This window comes from Sapajus apella, unplaced genomic scaffold (assembly GCF_009761245.1).
Source record: "Sapajus apella isolate SASKATOON/1434 unplaced genomic scaffold, GSC_monkey_1.0 scaffold110, whole genome shotgun sequence".
Taxonomy (NCBI): Eukaryota; Metazoa; Chordata; class Mammalia; order Primates; family Cebidae; genus Sapajus; species Sapajus apella.
Genome location: NW_022437050.1, coordinates 554,363 through 569,839, shown reverse-complemented (window position 1 = coordinate 569,839; position 15,477 = coordinate 554,363). Strand labels below are relative to the sequence as shown.

General features: G+C 41.7%; 2 long non-coding RNA genes across 2 annotated transcripts in view; both read left to right on the top strand.

Moving 5' to 3' along the window:
- LOC116537415 overlaps positions 1-3,138 on the top strand; it is a 237,305-nt gene extending 234,167 nt beyond the window's left edge. The window contains exon 16 of the long non-coding RNA XR_004263118.1: positions 208-3,138. This is a non-coding gene — a long non-coding RNA (uncharacterized LOC116537415). The remainder of the gene's footprint in view (positions 1-207) is intronic.
- A 3,449-nt stretch (positions 3,139-6,587) lies between these two features.
- On the top strand, positions 6,588-15,225 carry LOC116537408. Its single transcript, XR_004263115.1, has 4 exons — positions 6,588-7,606; positions 7,968-8,010; positions 9,658-10,841; positions 12,780-15,225. It is a non-coding gene; the product is annotated as an uncharacterized LOC116537408 (long non-coding RNA).
- Positions 15,226-15,477: the final 252 nt, after the last annotated feature.

Sequence of the window (15,477 nt, the reverse complement as noted above, 5' to 3'; positions counted from 1 at the left end):
GCACATTGCTCTCGAAGAATTGAGAGAATCACAGCCGGCTTAGTAGTCTAGGGTGTCTGATGGAGACCTACATAGTGAGAGATGAAGCTGGAAAGGTCATTGCAATACCAGATTCTGCAGGTGTGAAATGTTTCTCACCTTGAAATTATCCATGAGTGATAGACAGTACTGGTTGGCTGCTTAGAATTCATTTTCTTTCCTTTCTAGCAAAGCCATCACCCATGTAACCACATGTTTCAGGAGAAGCTGACCCTACAGCCAGCTCCACTGGTAAGTCTAATTGGTCCAAGGGTCATCTTTATCCCTGTACCAGAGATTGGCTCATGGGGCTAATGACCCAGCTCCAGCCAATGACACATCAGGGGAATCTGCTGGAGGATTTCCAAAAAGAGTTTCCTCATTCCAAACAGAAGACCATAAGAAAAGATTGTCATGCCTATAATTGCTGCAGCTATTTTAATTCCAGGTATGAGGCTGAAACAATCTTTGATGGCCAAGTGAAGAGATGGAAAAAGCAGGATCCAGGATGACTTTGTGAGTTGCTAGGTTACCAACCCCTGCTCTGCTTCTGGACTTCAAATATGAAACGACACTTGTTTTCTTACTTAAGTCCTTAAGTCGGGGTTTTCTGTTAATTATAGCCAATAACACTCAGATATGCCATGAAATTTAAGAATGTGAAATAATGGCCTTGACTTTCACAGAACTGGAAGGAATGTGACTGTCATGTCACTAACTGTCACTATCACTTGTTGGACAATTAAGGCTGCTATTTATCTTACCTTGTGTTGTTGCTTATCTTTCTATGGGATTATGTTGAATATGCATCCAATCTGGAACTTTAAAAAATCAAAGTCAGTGATAGATCTTTTACTTCTTTGTAGGCCTATAATCCATTACATAACCCACACATTTCCTGTCAATCATTAACTCCCTTCTTATTCTAACCACATCGATTTTTTTGGAAGGTGACCAAAATGCTATCTCTATTTGGAGATAATAATTAGTCTCATCTTCATTGGTTTCCTCTTGAATGTGGAGGGAATTATCAGATGAGTAAATTGGAACATGGTGGCCATGTGGCCTGCTGCCCCCGTGTACCACTTGGAGACCAGCCTGGCATGGAAATGACCAGATGTTGGAAGCTGAGCTGTTGGTGAGTGAAATGAATAAGTTAGCTGTTCCACTTCCCATCTGCATGGACAGCTTCTGCATTGCAAAACTGCCGGTGCTTGTCATTTCACATGGCAGCAGTTAATCTCTTAACCCCTTCCTAAACTTGGCGTTGGAAAGCCCTCAATGGCCAATTAGGCTGTGTGGGTATATGTACACTAGTGCCCATCGGCCACAGGAATAGAAGCAGTGGCACAATTCAGATCACTACCAAGATACACAGATGCTCCTGGATCTGAGGAAGTGACCTATAGAAAATGAAGAATGACCAGATAAAGGCAATAAGAATGGAAGTAGAGGGGCTTATTAAGCAGCTCTGGTTAAGCAGAGAAAGGATGATGGTTCCACATGTAGAGTGTGCCAAAAATGGGCTTGTTTCACAGGTTATTTGAACACAGAAGCAGAGCTTTCTTTCTCTCTCCATTCATTATTTTTCTGAGTAGACTAATAATATACGCTTTTTGTGAAACATTTGAAAAATGGAAGAAAGTATAAGAAAAAAATAAAAATCACCTATACACTTATCTCCTAATATATCTGTTCAGGCCTTTTTTTCTAGTTTTGTGATCATATTTTTTCAGTCAACAAATATTTTTATTTCCACAAATATTTAATGCATTTTGTATGTGTCAGACACCATGCCAGGTACTACGAATATACTTGTGTTCAATAATTTGCATAATTCCTTATCTCCTAGAACTTTGAGTCTAGCAGAAGTGAGATAGAAACACACAACTGCATTAAGAATTATTTAATCTCAAATTTGACAAGCTCAGCAAAGAACAAGTATGAAGTTTTCTGGAAGAATGGGGCATCCTAACCTAGCCTGGATGTAGGGAGTGCACCTAAAAGAAAATATCTGAAGGTGAGACTGGAATAGTGAGAAACTGCTGGCCAGAGGTCAATGTGCTGGTCCTAGAGGGGTAGAGTAGGGCAGGCTGGGAACAGAAAGGAAAATTGCTGGTTGGGGAATAGCTTGCCTGAGGTCTTGATGAGGAGACAGTGACTCGATGGGGGTGAAGTGGCTTTGTGGAAATTAGGAAGAAAAATAGAAGCCAGATCCCACAGGACAAGTATTGACAAACAGCAGCCCAGGGGCCAAATCCAGCACCCCACCTGTTTTTGTGAATAAAATTTTATTGGAACAGAGCCACATCCATTGATTTAAATAATTTCTGTGGTTGTTTTCACACCACACTGGCAGGGATGAATAGTTGTTACAAAGACTGTAGGGTCCACAAAGCTTAAAGTATGTACTATCTGGCCTTTTCCAGAAAATTTTGCTGACCCCCGCTATGGGGTTTTGTGATTGAGCATATGGTGGAATTCTTTTACCACAAGTACAATGGGAAGACTTCGAGAGGAAAGCAAGGAAGAAATCATCAGATTTTTCTTTTAAAAGAACTTTAGCTACAGAAGTATGTAGAGATTAGAACTGGAGACTCTGGATGGATATTGGACACCTAAGAGTATCCAGGATACAGGGGTTGGTGGTTTGGACTCAGGTTGTGTCAAGCGAGCACAGAATAAAAGAGACAGATTTGAGGTCTCTTTAGCAATTGTATGGGACAGGACTTCCCAATCAGGTGGCTGATTGGGAAGGGGAAGTAAGGATAGAGAGGTGTTCAGGAACACCCAGGTTTCTGCCTGGTGCATCTGCGTGGATGAGGGTGTCATCAGCCACATTGGGAGCTGTTGGGGAGAAGCAAGAGTGAGAGGGAAAGTCAGGAGCTTTTAGCACCTGTCTAGCTTAGTCACGGTGGGTAATACAATAAATCCCTATTAATGGACATGTAGATTGTTTCTATTATTTTTCTTTTTAAAATAATGCTGTGATGCAGTAAAAGGAACAGTCGGCAGAGTAAACAGGCAACCCACAGAGTGGGGGAAATCTTTACAATCTATACACCTGACAAAGAACTAATATCCAGAATCTACAATGAACTCAAACAAATCAGTAAGAAAAAAACCAAACAATCCCATCAAAAAGTGGGCTAAGAACATGAATAGGCAAATCTCAAAAGAAGATATACAAATGGCCAACAAATATATGAAAAAAATGCTCAAAATCACTAATGATCAGGGAAATGCAAATCAAAACCACAATGTGATACCCCCTAATTCCTGCAAGAATGGCCATAATAAAAAAATCAAAAAACAATAGAGGTTGATATGGAGACGATGAACAGGGAACACTTCTACACTGCTGGTGGGAATGTAAACTAGTACAGCCACTGTGGAAAGCACTGGAGATTCCTTAAAGAACTAAAACTGGATCTGCCATTTGACTCAGCAATCTCACTGCTGGGCATCTATTATTCAAAAAATACACTTGCACACACATGTTTATAGTGGCATAATTCACAATAGCAAAATTGTGGAAGCAACCCAAAACCCCATCAATCAGTGAGTGGATAAAGACACTGTAATATATACATACACAATGGAATACTATGCAGCCATAAAAGGGAATGAATTAACAGCATTTGCAGTGACCTGGATGAGGCTGGAGACTATTATTCTAAGTAAAGTAACTCAGAAATGGAAAAGCAAACATCATATGTTCTCACTAACATGTGGAATCTAAGCTATGAGGACGCAAAGGCATAAGAATGATACGATGGACTTTGGGGACTTGGGGGGAAGAGTAGGAGGGGGCGAGGGATAAAAGACTACAAATATGGTACTGTGTGTACTGCTCCGGTGATGGGTGCACCAAAATCTCATGAGTCACCGCTGAAGAACTTACTTATATAAGTAAATACCACTTGTATCCCAATAACTTATGAAAAAGTAAAATAAAACAAAAATAATGCTGTGATGATTTCATTTGTGCATATATCTCATTGTTTCCTTAGACTGTAATCCTAAAAGCAGAATGGCTGGATAAAAGACTATATACATTTTTAAGCTCTTTGAGCTATATTGCTAAATTGTCCTTCAGAATGTTATTTCAATTTATACTTAGACCAGTGTGTGCTGCTGTAGCCATTTTTGTTTCAGTAGGCGCCAAATTGCCCTAGGGTTGGGTGTCAGAATCTGTCCTGTGTCTTTAAAAACAAAACAGCTCTTTTGCTCCCAGCTCAAGGTATTAATGCTTAAAAGATTTTCCATGTTTGAATGGATTTTTGTGGTGCTGGCCTGTAAGTTGACCTTTTTGAGGTGGACAAGAAACATTCTTCAAAACTGTGGTTGACATCCAAGGTAGGAATTCTGGCACAAGACCCTTTCCAGTTCCATCTCTCCTTGGTGTCATAAAAGGTAACTTACAACCTGAGTCACATTAAGCCCCTAATATATGTGAGCTGGTGTTCCAGGCCACATCTTCTCTCTGTCTCCAGAGAGGATTTTGTTTTTTGTGGCACATCCATCTCCCATCCCACTCCATAGCCACACTTCACACTCCACAGTTTCAGCAGCCAGACTAATAAAGCCTTTTGGCACAAAGCATAGGTTTCCAGCATCAGGGGAGCCTTCTGGGGTGACCATGTAAGGAAAGCGAGGTCTGGTGTTGAAGCCAGGCAGCCTTGGACATGAACCCCAGTTCTATCTATTGCTGGTTATCTATCTTGTGAGGTCACGTAACTGCTCTGCCTTCACTTTCTCGTCTGTAAAATGGAAATTTTTTGTAGCTAGCTCAGAGATTCTTGGGAAGAGTATTGACAAGGCCCAGCAGATGCTGAGTCTAGTCCCTGGCACTGAGCAGGTATTGGATACACGGTGCATTACTGAAAAATGAAGCTGGGGAGTGGGAGAGGGTCTGTGGAATTTGGGGGACTTCTGCCCTCTGCACTTCAGCTCTATAAACTCTGAGACCCTAAAGTCTCAGAGTTAATCACAACTTAATACACCAAATTAATCACAGCTCTTTATTTAAGCAGGAAGAAATCATGAGTGAGTTTAATTTTCCAATCACATTTTGGGTGGTCAGCTCTCAAGTAGAGGAAGGTGATCATGGGAGAGGTGTGCTGCAGGGCCTGTCTTCTGCAGGTGTCTTTCTCACTAGCTGAATGTACCACCTGAAACTTATAGCATGCATCTTGTTATCACCAAGATGCCCTTGTGAAAATATAGATATCTTCAATGGAAGCTCCTAGATGTTAGCACAGACTCTGGAGTCAGAGGACCTGGGGATAAATTCCATCCCCCCCGCTTGTTAACTATGTGATTTTGGACACGTTACTTCACATCTCTGTGTCTCAGTTTCTTTATCTGTACAATGTAAAAGTGTTTAGGGAAGAGTAGACAAGATAATGTCTGGGATGTTATAAGTGCTCAATTAAAGTTAACTATTGTTAGTAGCTATTACTAAACCCTGAGATGAAGGGGTAGGTGGTGATATAACTCCACAGAGAATAAACTTAAGTTTCTCCTTCAACCAGGTGAGTTTCCATACGCTTTGCAAAATAGATGCTATTTCACAGATGAGGGCAACTAAACCTCAGAGAGATTAATTGGTTCTGAGTCACACAGCTTCATCAGGATGCCCTGAAGAAAACAGGATATAATGCATACCCTCCTTTAGCTGTGTCCTCAATAACCTCCTGAATAATTTCTAACTTCCTAAGAGAGGGCTAATAGTGGTAGCCCCTGAAATCCACCTGCACCCTCTCCCTGAGATAGTCTGTAATGGACAGCTCCCAAATGCTTTCCATTTTGAGGAAAGACAGCCTGAAGAGCAACTTGCAAAAGCAGGGTCAGATACCAAGCCCAGAGGCCATATGGATGTCACACCTCGGTTCTTATGGTGATGACTTGGCACGCAGAGATGAAAAAAATCATCTCCAAGACAACGTAGGTGACTTATTTACAGATGATTAATCCCGTTGTATACCACTGCCGAATCAGCTTCTGGCCTCACGCCTGGTGACATGGGGAAAATACCACTGCTTCCGTGTCTTGGGTACATTTCCATCTGCCGGGCATTCTCTGGGTTCCTGGGGGAGGTGAGTCAACAGTCTGTCAATACTATAGATTTAGTGTCTTGATGTGGGTTCTAATGAGAGAGTTCTTAAAATGTTTCACACATTCCCACCCACGCCAGCCACAATGGTAATATCAAACCCAGAGACCAGAAACAGGAACTTGCTTTCTTCCAACTTTAGATCTTTCACCTAATATGATCAGAGAATTCTTATGTCATTCAACATGTCGTTCACGGGTGCCTACTCTGCACCAGACACTGTCCCAGAATAGAAGAAAGTACGCTTACAGAAAATTTGCTATGATCTTGAAGAAACAGAGCTCAGACAATAATTATAATAATATCTCCTGTTTATTAAGCATTTACTGTGTGCTATTCACTGTACCAGGAACATCACAGTTTATCCTCCCCAAAGCCGTTGGCTGTAGGTCCTATGGTTATCCGTACTTTTCTCTTAGTGAAGACAAAACACAAAGAGGTTAAGAAGCGCAGTCAATTCTCATTATTTGTGGCAGTTATGTTCTGTAAAGTGGCTATGAGCAGTGAATTAGTGAATATTAAACAGTTGCTCCTAGAGGAAATACATGTTAGATTCCTTTGAGCCTCCAATCAATATGTAACCTGTTTTAATTGTGTTTTGTTTAAACACACCTTATTCAATATGTACCTTTGACTCATTAACATTGAACGCATAGCCAACAGCACTGTGACCCATGCCCAAATGAAGCTCCTCTTAACACATATATTTTGTCCATAAGGCACACAGCAGCCTTCTACTTAGGTTCACTTCAGCACTACACTTTGGGACCATTTTAAACAGCAAAATCACCAATATAAAGCATAGAAATGAGAAAAAAAATATGGTACACTAAATAGACCGCAAAAGGGACACTTGTTCTCAGTCTGAGAGCTGAAATGAAAAAGCAGAGGATCACATTGTTGTCCCACCTCAGCTAGGAATGCTTGTGTTGAGTGTTGAGTGACTCAATTTTTTTGCTGCTCTAAGAATCCTGCAAGTGAACACAAAAGTGCCAGGAGTGTTGATTTTAAAGTTACAAATAAATTTTAGCCTGCAGGGAAATTCCATTCATAAGGAGGATTGACTACAGTCTTATTCCGGAGCATGTTTTTACTCTTCTTCACACTTTACCCTGCTGTGGTCAGCAGCTTCTAAGATGGTCTTCAGGGATCCCCACCTCCTGGTCTTCATTCCCTTGATAACATCCTTGGTAATGCCAATGCCCTTGAGTATGTGCCAGATTTAGTGACTCATTTCTAATGAATAGAATGTGATATAAGTTCATAGAGTATCATTTATAAGGTTCAATTACAAAAAAAAACTACAGCTTCCATCTTGGACATTCTTTCTCTTTAGTTAGTTCGCTGGGAAGCTTGCTGCCATGTTTTGAGCTGCCCTATGGAGAAACCAACATGACTAGGAATATGAGAGAGCCAGCGGGAAAATGAGGCCCTCAATACAGCAGGAAACCAAATTCTGCCAACAACCGTGTGAGTAAACAGATCCTTCCACAGTCAAGGCTTAGAGTGAGACTGCTGCCCTGACCAACACATTAGTTGTAGCCTTGTAAGAAACCTTAGACCCAGAGGTGGTGAGTTAAGCCATGCATAGATTCTTGGCCCAAAGAAACTATAAAATAATAAGTCTTTGTTTTAAGTCACTAAACTTTGTTTCAAGTCAGTATGTTTGGGAGTAATTTGTTACAAAACAAAAGGTAACCAGCACAACTGCCTTCTCAAATGCTACATTTGTGATATTGCATAACATTATGAGCTAGATTCTTTATATGCTCTACTGCATTTAATCTTCACAATGACCTGGTAAATTACTGATATTATTCTCATTTTGTAGATAAAGCAACTGTTCATCAGAGAGGTGGAGTAACTTGACCAAGGTAATGCAGCTAAAGGTGAATTGGGGTTTTGACTACAGATTTGATCAACCCCCAAACTCTCAAGGTAGATTTTATTTGCACGATACCATTGAGCTGGGATCCAAATGCATTCCTCATGATTTCAAGGTCCATTTTTTCTTCTTTTCTCATTTTATAAAAACAAACTTTCAAGCAAAAGAAAGATTAGATGAGATGGAAAGATTCAGGTGGCCACAGTGATACTCAGTGTTTGCCACTACTTCTTTCTAATCCTCATTTGCAGAAGAAGCCCTTTGAGCAAAGGATGGTGCAAATGTTATTTTTTTACAAAGTTACCCCACCTAGAATCTAATTGTATTAATCTTCTCAGGCTGCCATAAAAGAATACCAGAGGCTGAGTGGCTTAAACAACAGAAATTTGTTTTCTCACAATTCTGGAGGCTGAAAGTCTGAGACCAAGGTGCCGGCATGGTGAGTTTCTGCTGTGGCTCCATTCCTGACCTGTAGATGGTCATCTTCTCGCTGTATTCTACCATGTCTCTCACAGAGAGAAAGAGAGCTCTCTGGTGTATGCTGTTCTTGTAAGGGCATTAATTCCATCAGATTAGGACACCGCCCCTACAACCTCATTTCACCTTACCTCACTAAAATCCCTGTCTCCAAATACCATCACACTGAGGAATAGGGCTTCAAGCCAGGAATTTGAGGGGGGCGAGTAGGGGACATAATGAATATAAATCAACATTCATTTATTGGCCACTAGTGTCCCAAACTGGGTAGAGATTAAGGATGCCACTCCCAGTGTATAAGCCTGAAACTTGATGTGGAAGGGGACCAAGAGATATCCAGTAACCAAATCAACTTCTTATCTCTTTACTCCTTGATTTCTGGCAGGCACACTAAGACAGATAACCCCTTCAGGGGAGGCCTGAACTTAGGCTCTGTGTAGCATTAGTAAATGGCTCAAACAACTCCAAACTCCTTATTTTACAAATGAGGACCTTGAAGCTCAGAAAGATAAAATGACTTTCCCAGGGTTGCAGAGCTGGTTAGTGGCAGGGCCAGGTCTGGGTTTTAGTGTGGTGGCTTTCATCCTCTTGCCCCTTCCCTTTGGCCAGGCTGGAGGATGGGTGCCCCGAGAAACCCTTAGAAGGAGGACACTGAACAAATCCTTGAAGTCTCCTGGGTACGTGGAGGTTGTGATGGAGGTGTATTGTGAGTGTGAGTGTGTGTATGTGGCGTGTTGCTGGGCAGCACAAGGCAGCATAGCTGGCACCTTTGTCTTCCTCATGATTCAGTTTCCTCTCTTGGGCCCCTCTTCCTTTATAAAATAAAAGCTCCTCTGGCAGTTCACTAAGGGTAGGGATTAACAGATTTTTTTTTTTTTTTTTGAAAAGGACCAACTAGTAAACATGTTAGGCTCTGCAGGCCAGACGATGTCTCTTGCAACTCAACCCTGCCACTGCAGCTTAAACGTAGCCATAGCCCATATATAACTAAATACGTGTGGCTGTGTGCTAACAAAACTTTATTTACAAACAGATAGCAGGCTGGATTTGTTCTAAGGGATATATTTTTAGAACTGCTGGAACTACGGTGCTTTCTTTGTTCCTGACAAACATCCTCACATGAACTTACTCATCCCTTCTCTTATCTTGTTTTGCCAAGTTCTCAGATTCTAAAGACCAGGACTCCTCATGAATCTGTCAGCCCCCCTCATTCCAGCTCTGGGTCTCTGTGTCACTGCCACTGCCACCTCGTCATTATCCTGCTTCATACCTATCACTGGACTAAACACCTTACAGTCTTTATCACATTTAATTTTTTCAACTATACCAAGAGGTAAGTATCACTCCACATCTAACATGACTTGCCTGAGGCTTTAAGAACTAAGTGACTTGTCCAAGGTTGTTGTAAATACTAAGTGCTGATTTTGACCATTTTTTTAAATTTGTAAATCCCAAGCTCTTAATAAATTCTCTACTAACTCCTAAATAGATGGTTTTAAACGAGCACAATGAGAAAAATCACCAAAGTGAAAAGAATATAGAGTAACAAGTTGAAGCCTTTAATTTCATTGTAGGCCTAGGGATCTAAAGCAGTGATCACTAGGCCAGGGACAAATGACAGTGAACATCAGGATCTCCTGGGGAGATTGTTAATATGCACATTCCTGGCCCCCACTCTCAGAGATTCTAATTTCATAAACACATGAGGAGACCCAGGTATCTGTATGTAAGCCAGCATCCCAGATTCTAGGACCAGTGAGAGGTACACAACTTCTGAGGTCCTACTAAAAAAATGCTGCCATCGGACTTGATGTAGCTAAGATGCTTTGGGGCATCCACTTCTGCATCTCAGGTCCTATTGGATGGCTCAGCAGCACAGCAGCTCTCACTCTGATTCAGCACTAATGACCTAACAGTATGCTCTGTAGAAAGCATAACTGCTGTACTCTAAGTTTAGCCCCAGGAGAATGAGAGCTCTGGTTTTCTTTTCTTTTCTCTTCTTCTCTCTTCTTTTCTTTTCTTTCTCAGTTCTTGGCATGTCTATGCATACCAAATGAGTGAATTTTATCAGAAACTTTTAATATCATAATGCGGCCCTTTGAAGCCCTGCTAGGACTTTGGGGAAAAGAGAAGGGGCTCATTTGAATTTGAACCTTCAGTAATCTCACTAATACAAATAAGCAAGGGATGACTACGTAGCACATTCACAGTTGGTATTTATGAGAATGTGGAAGTTAAAGCAGGCTTTTCATACGTGAATTTTTTTTCTTTTGGTGATTTAGGCACTCACATCTCTACCCCAGCAGCAGCATCTTAGAGGCAGTGAGAACTCTGTCTTAGAAGGTGAGTCAGTCCTTTCAAGTTGACAATGTGTTTGCTTTTGGGTCAATCCCCAGTCAACTGCCCCACATCCATTCTTTCTAGAAGTGTCCCATTTTCCCCATGAATGAGAAATGAATGTGCTATTGTAGGCTTGCAGGCAGAATGCAACATTCTGAGTGTGTGCTGGGCTCCCCGGCTTCTGCTCCAAACATGCTGTGAATGCTCAATTGCAACCACTGGGTCTCTCCAAACTGACTTGCCATCAAATGGATATTGTTTGTGCGGGGGTGGTAGAAAGTGAGTAATGGCATGTAGTTTCATGGAGATACTTGTTCTAATCAAATATTTCAAGGTCCAGTGTTCCAAATCTCATTACAATTTTGCTATGAAACGAAATGAGGTATGTATGTGTGTGTGTGTTTGTGAGAAACAGCTAAGGTTTATTTCTTAATCTGTTAGAAAAACAGAAAACATGGCTCAGGAAAAGAAAGAAAACAAAAGTCAAGACATCCATCTGTGATACAGAATAAACCATGACTTAGAATATTTCATGTAATGACTTCAAACCATGGTAAGACTCCAGTGCTTAAGAGCACAGATGCTGGAGTAAGATGGTTGGGTCTACATCTTGGCTCCATCATTCACTGGCTATCTGTCTTTGGAGACCTTCCATAACCTCTGAAAGTCTCAGCCTCCTTGTTTGTAAAATGAAAGTAATAATAGTCCTTCCTTGGGAGGCCGAGGCAGGCAGTTCACAAGGTCAGGAATTTGAGACAAGCCTGGCCAACATGGTGAAACTCCGTCTCTACTAAAAATACAAAAATTACCTGGGTGTGGTGGCAGGTACCTGTATTCCAGCTGCTCGGGAGGCTGAGGCAAAATTGCTTGAACCTGGGAGGTAGAGGTTGCAGTGAGTCATAATCGCGCCACTGCACTCCAGCCTGAGTGACAGAGCAAGACTCTGTCATGAAAAAATAAATAATAATAATAATAATGGTCCTTCCATCATTAGGTTGTTGCAAAGATAAAATGAAATAGTGTAGTAAAAGCACTTGCATGCCTGGCACTTAGTAGGAGCTCAATAACTGTTAGCTTTCCATTCATCAGGTTTTCATTCAAAAAATATTTATGAAGTGCCGTTACATGCCAAGAACCATTTTTAGATACGTATGAAAAAGCAGTGCACAAACAGATAGGAATCCCTGCCTTTATTCTAACAGGGTCAAACAAGTAAAACACAACTGATATGAAGTGGTGTCGAGAACTTTGGAAAAAATGAAGCTGGGCAACAGTGCTAGATAATGGCAGAGTGAGCAGGGGTAATTTTCCTGCTGCCCCTGAGCTGCATGAGGATTGAAGTTTGGGACATAAGGACTGGTGTGGGAACATTGAGTGTCTTGTAATGATTGAAGAAAGTTGGGAAAAGAAGCATAAAGACATTAGCACTGACCTAATGATGTCAAGGCAGAGAATATTTAGAGGTGAGATAGGAATAGAGTTTTTTCCTGAAACACACAGACTTCTGGGGCCTCCGCTTTTTCTCTGCTATTAGTTACTGGAAGCTTTGGAAGAAGTGGCTTCGTAGACTGTGATTATTATTAGCTTTACTATGAAAGGTTTCCCAGCTTGGGATCAATGGATGAATTAAAGGGACATCTGAAACTCCTGAATATTTTTGTAAAATTGTATACATGTTGGTAGGTATGTGCAGGGAGAAAGTTCATACATTTTATCCCATTCTCAAAGGGACTCAAGATCAAAACAGGGTTAGAACTGCTTGTCTCCTTGGTTCATAAGAAGGTGACCACACTGAACCGTGTCAGTGGACAACTCTTGTCCTTGCAAGAGTATGAATGGTGCTCCCTTTCATCCTCCAAGCTGTGTAGATAATTTTAGGATCTCCTGGGCTGTAAGGCTCCTGCCTTACTTCTTTGTTTGATGCATTTCTACATCCCTTAGACGGCCTTCAGCCCTGGGTTGAAAAGAGGAGTCTAGAACACCTTTCAAATGGAACATTGGGACTGCAGGTTGTACAGCTCACTATCCGCCTAGGCTGATGTCCTTGGGTGTTCCTTGACCACAGAGGAGAGGACAGGAGTGGCTCCTCTTTAGGAAGCAGGGGTAAGTTTCCAGAGGATTCCTTCCAACATGCTGTTTCCCATAAGTTCACTTTCACACGCTCCCTTATTTCCTAAACTGAAACTGTGACATTGTGCCAACTCGGCTGTAGGCAGCACAAAGCGAACAACAAAGCACAACCAATGGGACAGATGATGAGAGCTGGGGATCCCTAACACTGGGGACTTAGTGGTGAAAATCCCGGATCTTTTTCCACTGGACTAAGCTTGAGGTATATGTCTACGTGTCCAAGGGGCTTATCGAAAATGGTGACTGGAAGATCCTTCCTTTCTAGGCACTTAAAATGTCTGAATTTTGCTTCCTTATCAGCAAAACAAGCACAGGTAAATGGAAAGTAAATGTTAAGCTGCATAAAGAACCAACAGAATTAAATATAGATGAGTGACCTAATTCTAGCATCCTCACCCCTGACTTTCTGCTTCATTTCTTTTAAGTTTCCTTATGAGGCTACCACTTTATCTGCACAAGAAAGACTTTGGTTAATGACTTTGGACTCCTTTGGGTCTTCTGACCTTGGAGCAGCCAGGAAATAGATTTGTGTTCACAAAAGAGAGGATCAAGAAGAAATAAAAGCAGGAAACTGGGAATTGGAGTGTCCATTGAGAAACATACCCTCTGTCATTTTTGGAAGGCTCGTTGTTTAAGTTTGGAAGTCTAAGGCCATCGGTGGATTATATTACGTTTGCTGCATGGCTTTGGGATAATAAGTGGAAACCCACAAATGATGGGCTTTCCAAATGACTCAAATTTATTATAAAATTATTGGACATAACAAAAGATTGTTCAACATGAAACGATCTAATCTGATTAAACCAAACTTTTTCTTAAGATATACCACAACATAGGCACATACACATTCATTTGGGAGAGAAGAGGCCACAGCACCCCAATCTTTATACAGGGTACTGTGATGACTTATGTGGGTGTGGCTTGAAGTTCTGAATGCTCTCTCGCTCAGAAGTCACCTCGACCAGTGCTGAGGATGGGATCTTGGATGAGGGCCAGAGTTCCCAGTCCAAGACTACATCTTCAAGGAGCAGGACAGTGGAAGCAAGTGTCATGAAGCCATGCACGCTCACGGCTCTTATACTCAGTAAACCATCCTGGATATGACCAGCATGCATGCTGGCTCTACCACCCCCACCCATCAGGCTGTAGACTTTACATTTACACAAATCAGGCAATCGTAATATGTTGATCCTGATACTATCCAGTGGTACTCACTGGGACATTGGCAGCTCTACTGGATTGATATGATAAAGTATCATGGGGCTCAGAGTCATAATTGAACATATACACCATACTGTATAGAGGTCATGGGTCAAATTGAGTCAAAAAATTATTTTTTCACTACTTTCATGTTGTTTTTGCCCTCACAGTGGGTTGGTTGGTTTGCTTGTTTCTGACATTCACATTTTAAAACAATGAAATTTTACATGACAATGCAATTTCTGGTTTCGTGTGTGTGCATGTTTTTTAAACAGAGGATATAGGTTTCCTAGGCCATCATTATCACACACCAAACAGGAGCAGACATTTGCTTTCCATTTGGCTCCTGTTTCTACCTGGCACAGTGTTCTGTCCCTGCAGGCGTGTCACTCTGCCACCTTGATTTGGAAGCCTAGATTCTCCTACAGTCTCAGGTCCAGACTGGTGATATCCAAGATTCCATTTAAGGAAGGACCTTCCCAGTGACCTTCTCTACCCTTTCCAGATGGTAGATCTGTGTCTGTGGCAGGACTTGACATACCATGGAGAGACTATGAAGAGATCCCACAACTTCCTTAATATGAGGGCACAAGTGTTAGAATGCCCCATGAGTAAAGGGGAAATGTCTTAGTCTATTTGTGTTTTAGACAAAATACTTTAGACTTGGTAATTTATAAACAATAGACATGTATTGCTTACAGTTCTGGAGGCTGGGAAGTCCAAGATCAAAACACCAGCATATTCAGTGCTTGGGAAGGCCCTATTCCTCATTGGTGGCACCTTCTATGTGTCCTTATATGATGGAAGGGCACAGCAGCTCTCTGGGGCTCTTCAATAAGGGCACTAATCTCATTCATGAGTACAGAGCCCTCATGACCTAATTACCTCCCAAAGGCCCTGCCTTCTAATATTATTAGCTTGGTGATTAGATTTTACTCTATGAATTTTAGGGGGACACAACATTCAGACAATGGCAGGAGGGGAAACCTCAGCTTTTCTTTTTCTTTTTCGAGACAGAGCCTTGCTCTGTCACCCAGGATGGAATGCAATGGTACGATCTTGGCTCACTACAACCTCCACCTCATGGGTTCAAGCAATTCTCCAGCCTCAGCCTCCCGAGTAGCTGAGATTACAGGCACCCACCACCATACCTTGCTAATTTTTGTATTTTTAGCAGAGACAGGATTTCGTCATATTGGCCAGGCTGGTCGCGAACTCCTGATCTCAGGTGATCCTCCTGCCTCAGCCTCCCAAAGTGCTGAGATTACACATGTGAGCCACTGCACCTGGCCGCCTCAGCTTTTCTATC